The sequence below is a fragment of the Atta cephalotes genome, assembly GCF_000143395.1.
Source record: "Atta cephalotes unplaced genomic scaffold scaffold00071, whole genome shotgun sequence".
NCBI classification, from domain to species: domain Eukaryota; kingdom Metazoa; phylum Arthropoda; class Insecta; order Hymenoptera; family Formicidae; genus Atta; species Atta cephalotes.
The window spans coordinates 210,663-221,301 of record NW_012130135.1 but is presented as its reverse complement, the minus strand read 5'-3'; the positions used below and the strand labels follow the sequence as shown (position 1 = coordinate 221,301).

The 10,639-nt window shown below is 33.2% G+C and overlaps 1 pseudogene; it reads right to left on the bottom strand.

Moving 5' to 3' along the window:
- Positions 1–6,563: 6,563 nt before the first annotated feature.
- Positions 6,564–6,956, bottom strand: LOC105624055 (annotated as a pseudogene).
- Positions 6,957–10,639: the final 3,683 nt, after the last annotated feature.

Sequence of the window (10,639 nt, the reverse complement as noted above, 5' to 3'; positions counted from 1 at the left end):
GTATCGTTACTGAGGATGAAAAGTGGAGTTTTTTTTGAGAATTCCAAGCGCAAAAAATCATGGACCCAGGCGCACCATCCACATCGACCGCAAGACCGAATCGCTTTGGCAGGAAGATGATGTTCTGTGTTGGATGGGACTAGAAGGGTGTGATCTATTATGAGCTATTGAAGCCTGGCGAAACGGTTAATACCAAACGCTATCAATAACAATTGATCGATTTGAACCATTCGCTGCTTAAAAAACGACCAGAATACCAAAAGAGGCAACACAAGGTCATTTTTCTCCATGACAATGCTCCATCACATACGGCAAAACCAGTTCGGGACACGTTCGAAACACTGGGAAGTTCTATCCCATGCGGCTTACTCACCAGACTTAGCTCCTTCCGATTACCACTTGTTTGCATCGATGGGTCACTTGCTGAGCAGCGCTTTGGTTCATACGAAGATGTGAAAAAAATGGCTCGATGAATGGTTCGCGACAAAAGGGGAAGATTTTTACTGGCGTGGTATCCACAAATTACCCGAAAGATGTGTGGGAAAAATGTGTAACTAGCAATGGAGTATACTTTGAATAAATCTCTTTTCATCATTCTTCCGAATTTAACATGTTTTTTTTGGAAAAAAATCGACATTTCATACTTGTACCTGATACTTTCCTTGTTATCAGGTCGGTGGTGACCAACAAGGTGACGACCAGAATAATTACAAATACTGAAAGCAGGTAACATTTATTCTAATGTCCGGCTACAACCAGTTTGAGTTACAAATAATAAAGATGATCGAGTTGTTGAGATGACCGTTGATATTGATCATAAGTAACAATTGTCCACATTGCAATTAACCACGAATTGCGAATGAATATATTGTGATTGCCCGTAAGTTGAAAACCACATAGCGATTGACAACGTTCCGATTGGTTTCGAGTTGTAAATGACGACTATACGATTGAATACATTGCGATTGACTAGGAGTTACAAGTGACCAATGAGATAGACTAGGAATTGCAAATATCCATGTTGCGATTGAGCACGAGCTGCAAATGGTCTTGTTGCGATTGATCATATTGCGATTGACCACAAGTTTGAAATAATGACGATGCAATTGAACATGAGTTGCAAACGAAATTGCGATTGGCCACGTTGCTATTAAACACGATGTGATTAACTACGAGTTCCAAGTGACCACATTGCGATTGACCATTTTGCGATTGAACACAAATTGTAAATGACCACATTGCGATTGATCATAAGTTGCAAATGACCTGTTTCGATTGACCTCGAAATGCAAGTGACAACGTTGCGAATGACAATAAGTTGCAAATGACTACTATGAGATTGATCATGTTGCGAATGAACATGGTGCAAGTGACCACGAGTTTCAAATTACTATGTTGCGGCTGATCGCGACTTACAAATGATCGTGTGTTGCGTTTGACAATGCTGCGATTGACCTCGAATTGCAAATAACCTCGTTGCAATTGACCATAAGTTGCGAATGAACACGTTGCGATTGACCACATTGCGATTGAACACGATGTGACTAACCATGAGTTGCAAAAGACTATGTTATGATTGACCACGTTTTGATTGACAATCATATATTCCAAATGATCGCGTTGCGATTTACCACGAGTTACATACAATTAACCATGAGTTACAAATAATCACGTTGCGAAAGAGCACGTTGCTATTTACCGCGAGTTTCAAAAGAATACGTTGGACTCAACTACATTGCGATTGACCATAAGTTATTTATTCACCAAGTTCAGGATAAAGTCTCAAGCATGCAAACGTCGATAGGAAGAACCAGCATGAAGTCATTCCAACTGGCAGAAGATTCTGAGGAAAATTTACACTCGCAGAAAGAAGTTTTGTCAGACGATACTAATGACACAGAGATGAGTCAAATTCCCTCTTCGCAGAAGATTAAAGAGGAGAGCCAACAGACGCAAGCAGAGAGACAGTCAGAGATACCGAGAGATGAGCATCAAACGTCATCTTAATGTACAGAGGCAGTCTAAGAGCAAAAAGATGCTAAAAGCTAACTTAATATTTTCATTTTCTTATAACTTTATATATAACTTTATATGTATATATATATATATATATATATATATGTATAATTATATTAATATATATATATATATATATATGTATAATTATATTAATATATATATATATATATATATATATGTATAATTATATTAAATATATATATATATATATATATATATATTTAATCTTTATGGCAATATAATTATTATGTTTTAAAACTTATATATATTTAGAATTAGATGAGCACGAATATATGTATTTTATACGAAACATTTTATCTTAATTTTAATTATCTTATTAATAAAATAAAAGAGTCCGACAGCGCATATCATATTATGTATAAAAACTATATGTCAATATATGATTATTTGTATTAAACAAATTTTATTAAAGCAATGATATGTGTTTTGTTAAAATAAAATTATGTTCTTGAAACTATTCTTATATACTCTTCCTTTAAATATGTTAAATATTAATTATTACTTATTTATAATATTTTTGACAATAACATTCACTGAAATATAAATATTTATTATATGTAAAACCTTAAATTTAATTAGTAGAGTTATTAGAAGCAAGGTAAATAATGTAGAATTATTGAATTCTTCAATATATTTACCTTTTGTATAAAGTTTATTTCGTATACATAGCGATAACCTATGAAATAGAGTTAAATTTCCGTAATTAATTAATTTGACAAGCTATTATTAATTCGTTAGAATTAGAACATGTAAAATAGCTTACTTATTATCTAACTTGTAAAATAATTACTTTTTACTTACTTTTAAATAATAATTTACTTCCTATAAAATAGGTTAATAGTTGTATATAGCGTAGAGTTACAGAAAAAAATGAAATACAATAAATGATATAGATTAATAATTGCTTAGTTTAATAAAGATTCAGCGAGATGTATATAGTATAACCTACCAAATACGATTTCCTCGTTTCAAATCCGGATTAAACTAGATCAATTCCAGATCAGACCGGATGAAAATTAACTTACCTACTTCAGATAGACACAGATGGAGGCATCCGGGAAACCCAGTTCAAAACTCACTTTCGTCAGATTAATTCCAGATAAGACTGTATGAAAAATAACTTACCCACTTCAAATAGACTCAGATGGAAAAGGCATCCGAGAAACCCAGTTAAAAAACCACTTTCATCAGATCGAACCTGGACCAAAAGAAAGATGGTACCTATTGCGACATTCTGATTCAGTTGTTGAATCGATAGGCGCCATAACCAGACGAGAGACCCACATCAAGATAACTTCACTTAGTCCCAGATCGCCAGGCCAAATCAACTTACATGGTGGCTGCTCAACAAGGATCTGGCTAAGATGGCGACCAGTTTGAAGAATGATGGCTAAGATGGCCGCCAGTACAAAATCAAGTGACTTTCATTGATCGACTCTCACGTGGTTTGTAGAAGCTAATCGAAGACATAGTGAAGGTGTACAGGAATTTTGGGACTTCCAAACGAAGAAGAAGAAGAAGCCATTACAAGGAATTCGATAGCAATCATCGACGTAAACGTATCGTAAATGTTGCGATAAAAATATTGAATGATGCGTATTGAAAAACATTTTCGCGTTAATTACATACCATAATTATCGACGAGTACAGAGTGTGATTAAGAAAATTAATACATCGAGAGCATAATTCGCCACGTTGTACGTTATTCTCGATATTATGTGATTGCATAAGATTGAATCACTTGCGACGCCATTACCGCCATGACGGTATTCAACCATGTTTGACTAAGAAACCTTCCGTACGCGATTGTGATTTATATTAGAATCACGCGAATGTGCTTGAATGTCGCGAAGGACAATTTGAAGTTGTTAATTAACCATTACCGGCTATGAGTACGCGAGCGCGGGAATACCGCATAGCATTGTGCTGAGTAGAAGCATTCGATCAAAACGATTGTAAGTCTCGTGAGTCGTGTAATTATATGTGTACAAATGTAAATAAACTTATAAATAGTACACATATCTCGTTTTTAATTACAAGAGATATTTCTTGAAATTTCTTCTCTTAAATCGCTCTTCGAGGGAAAGTTTCATAACGAAGATTCGATAGCCTTGGTCAACATGAGTCGTAATTATAATTATACGGATGCCTGAAGGATCTTTAATTGAAAGAATCCTGTATGAAAGGCATATATCTTCCTTGTTGACAGGTGAAACAAAGTGGCGATCAGAATAATTACTGATACCAAGTAATTTATTCTAATGTACAATTATAACCACAAGATGAATCGAAATACCATTCTTTATAAAATCGCATAAATTTGCGAAAGCCTAAATTTGCAAAATTGGTGACCGTGACAGGATTACACATAGTTTTGATGAGAAAGTTGTAATGAGAAAGCACTAATTAAAATCGATCAAGCTAGAAGTTTGTAGTGTGATCGCAGATTTTGTGGTTGGAATCTTTGAGGTCAATGAGATATTAATATGTTCTTATACCTTCGATATATTATGTAAAATAAAGATTTAATTGATTAAATGAATATAGATTTTGTAAAAGGGAAGATAAGTTGAATGGTAAATATTCAGGTAAGAAATACAGAAAGTATATATGTAATGTAAAAGGATTATGTGATACAAATTGATTAATGTTCATGATTAAAAGAGATTTAAAATCTAAAGACTAATAATTTGAATGATTTGAAGAAAATGTAAGTGAAATTTATGACAAAATACATATTTTGTGACATTTATATGTATTTAACATGATTTGCATGCTTACAGCAGTATGAACGAGAATTAAAGGCAGAATAATATAATGTTTAATGATTATATTCTTTAATTTTATATTTTGTTTGATCTCTGGATACATGTTTAGCTTATACTGTTAAAGTCCAAGTCAATACTGATACCTAACAAAAGTACATAAACTTTTCCTACAATTGAATAAAAGCACCGCATTTTTAAAATTAAATTCCACCTGAAGCATAAAAGAAGCAAATTACAAGACAATATAATTACTAACATACAGTAAAGTCGTGGTTCAATTAATATTGAATTAAATTCAGTGAACAAATGAATTAAAATAAAATAACTGTAAATTCAGTGAGTGCGCGTAGTGAATGAAAGAGTGAGTAAAAAGTGCTCATTAAAATTAAAATTGTCTACGGCTCAGTAAAATTAAAATTGGCCGCGAGCAGGGCAAATTTTTTTCTATATTAATGAAATTAACTTTGAAATATTTTGAGTCATATAAAGTAGCATATGTAAAGCCGAGTTTACGATAAGCTGAGAAACAAGTAACTTGTATGTCTACATTGACGAATAAGAAATAATATTTGCATTTAATTGCTAATTGTGAAAAAAATAAAGTTTTGATAAACGTTTAATAATTAAAGCAAAACCATAACTACTAAATCAAAATCTAATAGATTTAACAGCGTTCAAGTTAACAGAAGCAGAGCAATTAATAACGCAGTATTTACCAGTACATACACGTTCAGGTAAGAACATTACAAAATAAGAAAGCAAACGCAAGTATGAGTAAAACTTTCCAAGTTCTTAATGATAAAGATATGATGAATTTTGATATTGATAATAATAATACACATACTAATATGCATAACGTTGTTAAGAAAACGGGTACCTGAAGTAATAAATAGAGTCAATAATGATAATATTGAAAACAGAGATTCAAGCGAACGAAATACAACAGACATGAAAATTAAAATGTTGGAAATGATGACTAAAATAATGTCACATTTGAATAAATTAGAAGAGGCAAGTAGATCGTGAAATAAAAATCAAAACTCATAAGTTATTTCTAGTAGAAATCTGTCAGATACTAATCAACAAGATACAATAGCATAATTGAGTCTATTGATACACGATCGTTTCAACTTCTCGTTAACGATAATAATAATTGCTAGTGAGGATAATCAGTTATAATGAATTTGGAAGTATAATAGTGAATCACAAGTTTAATATGGTAGTTATACGCTTGCCAAGAGGAAGTTGATTATAAAACCTTTTTGTTAATTTGCCTTATACAGGCAAGAATGATTCGCAAAATCTCGTGAGATTCGTAGAGAAATTCGAAAGAGATGATGAACGCATAAACGAACGAACGGTAACATATACTCGTTGTGAAATTCATACAAACACGTTTTAGATATATATCGAGGATGCATATATCCACGTATATCGATTTGTCAAACTTCACCTCGAGTTTTCGCATTTTATCGCGACCAGGTTCTCAAAAAAACGCTTCTACTGTGAAAGTTTAGTTTCGCGATTATTGCCTCTACACCGTATCTCCCGTTCCGACGCGTTACGATTAGCACATTAACATGGTTATTTTCCATAATCTTACTAAAAATCGCGTTTATTAATAAGTTTTTTTCGAACTCATTCTTTGTTAAAGTTCTAAAATTTGTATTGAGTTTGAACTCGCGAAGCGATGGAGATTGCGAGAATTGCAATATATGATCTTTGTAATGCGGAAACGCCGTGACGAATACATTGCTATAGATTGCGATAATGTATGACGTAATGCTTTTTATCATACAATGTTGCAAGGAGTTTCTCCTCTCGCTTGCCAGGTAGTTTCTCGCGCACTGGACAAAACGATAGATCGGAATGCGCATCATGGAGATGTTGCGGATACTCCAAATCAACCTCGAAAACGTAATCCATCGGTGAACGCGACATTCATAATGTCAAAATTGTCTATATAGTAGTATTGTCGTCGTCGATGTAGCTAGCAAAAATCGGCATATGGCAATGGTTGACATATTGCCCAGCTGTACAGGTTGTTGACGACATCAGGTACATCGTTGATGGATCGTACGACTGCATATATTTGTTGGCTTGCGCGTACCTGTTGAAACATTGAATCAGACCGTCATGTTCGATGAATAAATAAATAGAATCATGTCAATATAAGAAATTCAAAATTGATGCGAGTATGTTCCAATATCGTCCTACATAAAATCCGGTAGTATAATAATACACGGAATCGAGTCCATAACTAATGATGCAACTATCCCGAAAATTCTCAAATATATTGGCCAACAACAATACATTTTTTTAAATACAAGTCGCTATATTCACCGAGTGTTTGGATGGAGAATCTCTACGTTCACTGCGTACGTAATCACTCTCGGATACAGTGTCACCCGTTAACAAACTATAAAAGTAGGATTATAATAAAAAGTAGGATTTAATAGGAATTCTAATCCACGGATACAGCAATCAGCAGATGGCTCTAGTGTCGCGCAGAGAGAACGAAGTCACAGCTGGGATTCGAGGAAGGGGAAAGCGCATCATTGGAGTCCGTGTTAGAAGAGAAGATGGGATTTGTTTCTTCTCTCTTTCTTCTCCGTTGCATTCTCTCTTTGAACTGTTGTCTATTCTCTCTCTCTTATCCATTGTAGGATGTTCTCTCTCTTCCATCCATTGCAATTCTATATTTATTATTTGCGCTTTCTTTTCTTTTCTTCTTTTGCACGATTTTATTAAATAGATATGATATTTACGATTTTTAATGATACGACTTAGAAACTAATTATAATATTTTTATGAATTTTTAATAATATAAACCAGTAACACTAATTATAATAATATTCTTTTTCAATGTAATACAAATGGCTAAGCATGCTTTCTTATTGACTAATTCAACTACAAAGATATGAAGAAGAAGTGAAGAAGATACGAAAAATAATTTTAGAAGAAATATATTTAGAATATATATTTTAAAAATGACGCAAAATATTCGAATTTCTTACTAATCGTGTGTATATTGACTCAGTTCATAGATAATACATGTTTAACACATTGCTCAAGCTCCAATAAGAAAAGCACAGTTGTTGATTTCATGTAACATGTTGCCATTTAATGTTAATTTTACGTTATTCGCATCATATATTTTAACAAGTTTCACTTTAGATTTTGAATCGGTGATGATGATAAGATATATTAATCGCTCGATATCTGCACTCTCTCGATGAACGTCTTCCAGTAGCATGAGGTATGAATATGCGATTGCCTCGATTATCATCAATCGCAATTTGCACATGAGATATAGATCCCAATGTCCAGAAATTTGTACGCTGTCAATGCATATCTTCTCATCAAGATACGAGACATGTAGCGAGGTTTCGAAAATGTATTGTAATAGACGATGTTTGAGAAAATGCGCTTTGAAAAAAAGAAAACATGTAAATAGATCTTACAAAAATACATAACGTATAATACATATAAGCAAAATATTTTATAAAATTAAATGAACTTACTGTCTCTTGCAGTTACCGCCTCATCCTGTTTAATTGGAACGTAATAGTTCATGGCTTGAGATATTTTATTTTCTCGGAGAACTTATAATTAGCAATAGTTGTCTAAACTCTGTTGAAACTCTCTGATGCGGTAACATTGCCCAGAGTTCTTCTTTTAAACAATGTTCTCTTCCACATTTTTTTTTATACATCCTAAAATGGAGGGGATTTTTTTTTATATACATTATACTTTGAAGAATAGTTACGACATAGTCGAAGGATACCAAATTAACACACATTTTAAGAATGCACTCTAACGATGTCGAATCTCTTTTATCTAAGGGTATCGATGCCAACGACAATAAAGTATGTTTGTTCATGAAAATAATGTACCATTAAAATAATCCCATTTCCATCTAGTCTTTTGTCAAAAATGTGGAATTTACATATCTTAATTACGATGTAGAAATTATTAGACCATACTATGAATCATCTAGAGGGATATAAAAATAAAAAATTCGATAATGGAAAAAGAATGTTCAGAAAAATGCTCCTATCCTCAGTAGCATATAAAAATGGAGAGATCTGTATACGCAGTAGTAAACTGAAAGATATAAGAAAATACATATGCGAATCTTCAATTTTTACAAAATTTTTTTCTTTGAATTTTTTTATTCAAGATGGAATACGAAGATGTAATAGAAGTATTTTAGAAGCAGAACATGAAGCTTAAGAAGAATTAGAAATTGATTTAGAAGATGAAATTATAATTGTTAAGGAAGAATCAGAATCAGATTATGATATCGCGAACTTATGAAAGCGACAGTCATGCTGAAGTCATTCGATAACGTGAGCTGAAATCAATACTTTGGATGGAATAAATAGGATGTGCGTCACATACTTTTATTATTTATGTACTTCAAATCATTCTTCAGATCCTGACAAGCTTTGCTCATTGTGCATCATAAGAATGCACGATTTATTTTTACGCCTTCACGCTGTTCGCCAACATGTTATTAGTCAATGTATATATATTGATGGTATGTATTGTAAGGAATGCCGAGATCCGCTGTATCAAATATTAGCAGGTAATCTATGCTCTATTTGCACAATGTAAAAGACATTTAACGCAACTGTGCAAAAATTATACTTTTTAATGACTATGTGAAAATTATATTTTAGTGACTGTGAAAAACAGTACATTTTAATATAGATCAAACGGAGCAAGATCTCATAGCGCAAGCCGCTCAGTTAAATACGCGAGGAGAGAGAGTTTCTTGCGTGGGAACAGCGTTGCGATAATTTCATCGAATCGCTGGAGGAACAGAGTCGCGCTAAACATCCGCGATTATCGATTGATATTAAACAATCGTTGATCGCTCATATCGCACGACTCAAAAATTTAAAGAGCTCAGTGCGTAAACGTTTCATACAAGTGGGTGCCAGATATAGCGCGGGATAGCAATAGACGCGTTTGAAAGCTATATACTGACCGGGATAATAAATTCTAGACACATTGAACCTCGCCTTTCTTGAAGACGCGAGAGAAATTGTGCTTGAGCACGTGCAAATTGTTATGCAGAGACATAACAATATTAATATATTAATATATTAATAATATTAATAATATTAATAATATTAATAATATTAATATATTAATATAAAGTAAACATCATGTTTAATGAATTTATATCAGATGATAAACGTGCAAATAAAAGTGTCAGTATAAAAAACTATGAACTCTTTAATCCGATTTACAAGAATGGTACGTGTCGAGCGCATATTAGCATCGCTCGAGAAATTTTAGGAGCGCGATAGCGGATAAACGCTGTCGCGTATCCTAAATTTAACTGTTAACATAAACAAGTACAATCCATTGCATGCGGGATGTCACATTGAATTATCGAGGAAAATTAAAATGAAGAAAGCGGTAATCAACATGTAATCTTTAGACAATGCGTGGTTTGCCTGGTCGGTAGTAGCCGCTCTACACCCGGCTCAAAGTAATAAAAATCGAGAATTATATCCACATTATATGGTACTAAATTTTAAAGACATCCAGTTTCCAATGACGTTGAGTCAAATTAAAAAATTTGAAAATCTCAATGACATCCCATCAATATGTACGGCTTCGAGAAGCAAAAAGAAATGATTCTTCCTTTACGACTCCCCGAATATGAAGAGCATGTCAATTTGTTTTACGTGCAGGATCCACAGAACAATGACGCGGAGCATTTTGGGTGGATCAAGAATCTGTCCCGTCTTGTGAGCTCGTAAAAAAGAGCGCAAGAAGTACTTTTGCGATCGGTATATATTGTATATATATAT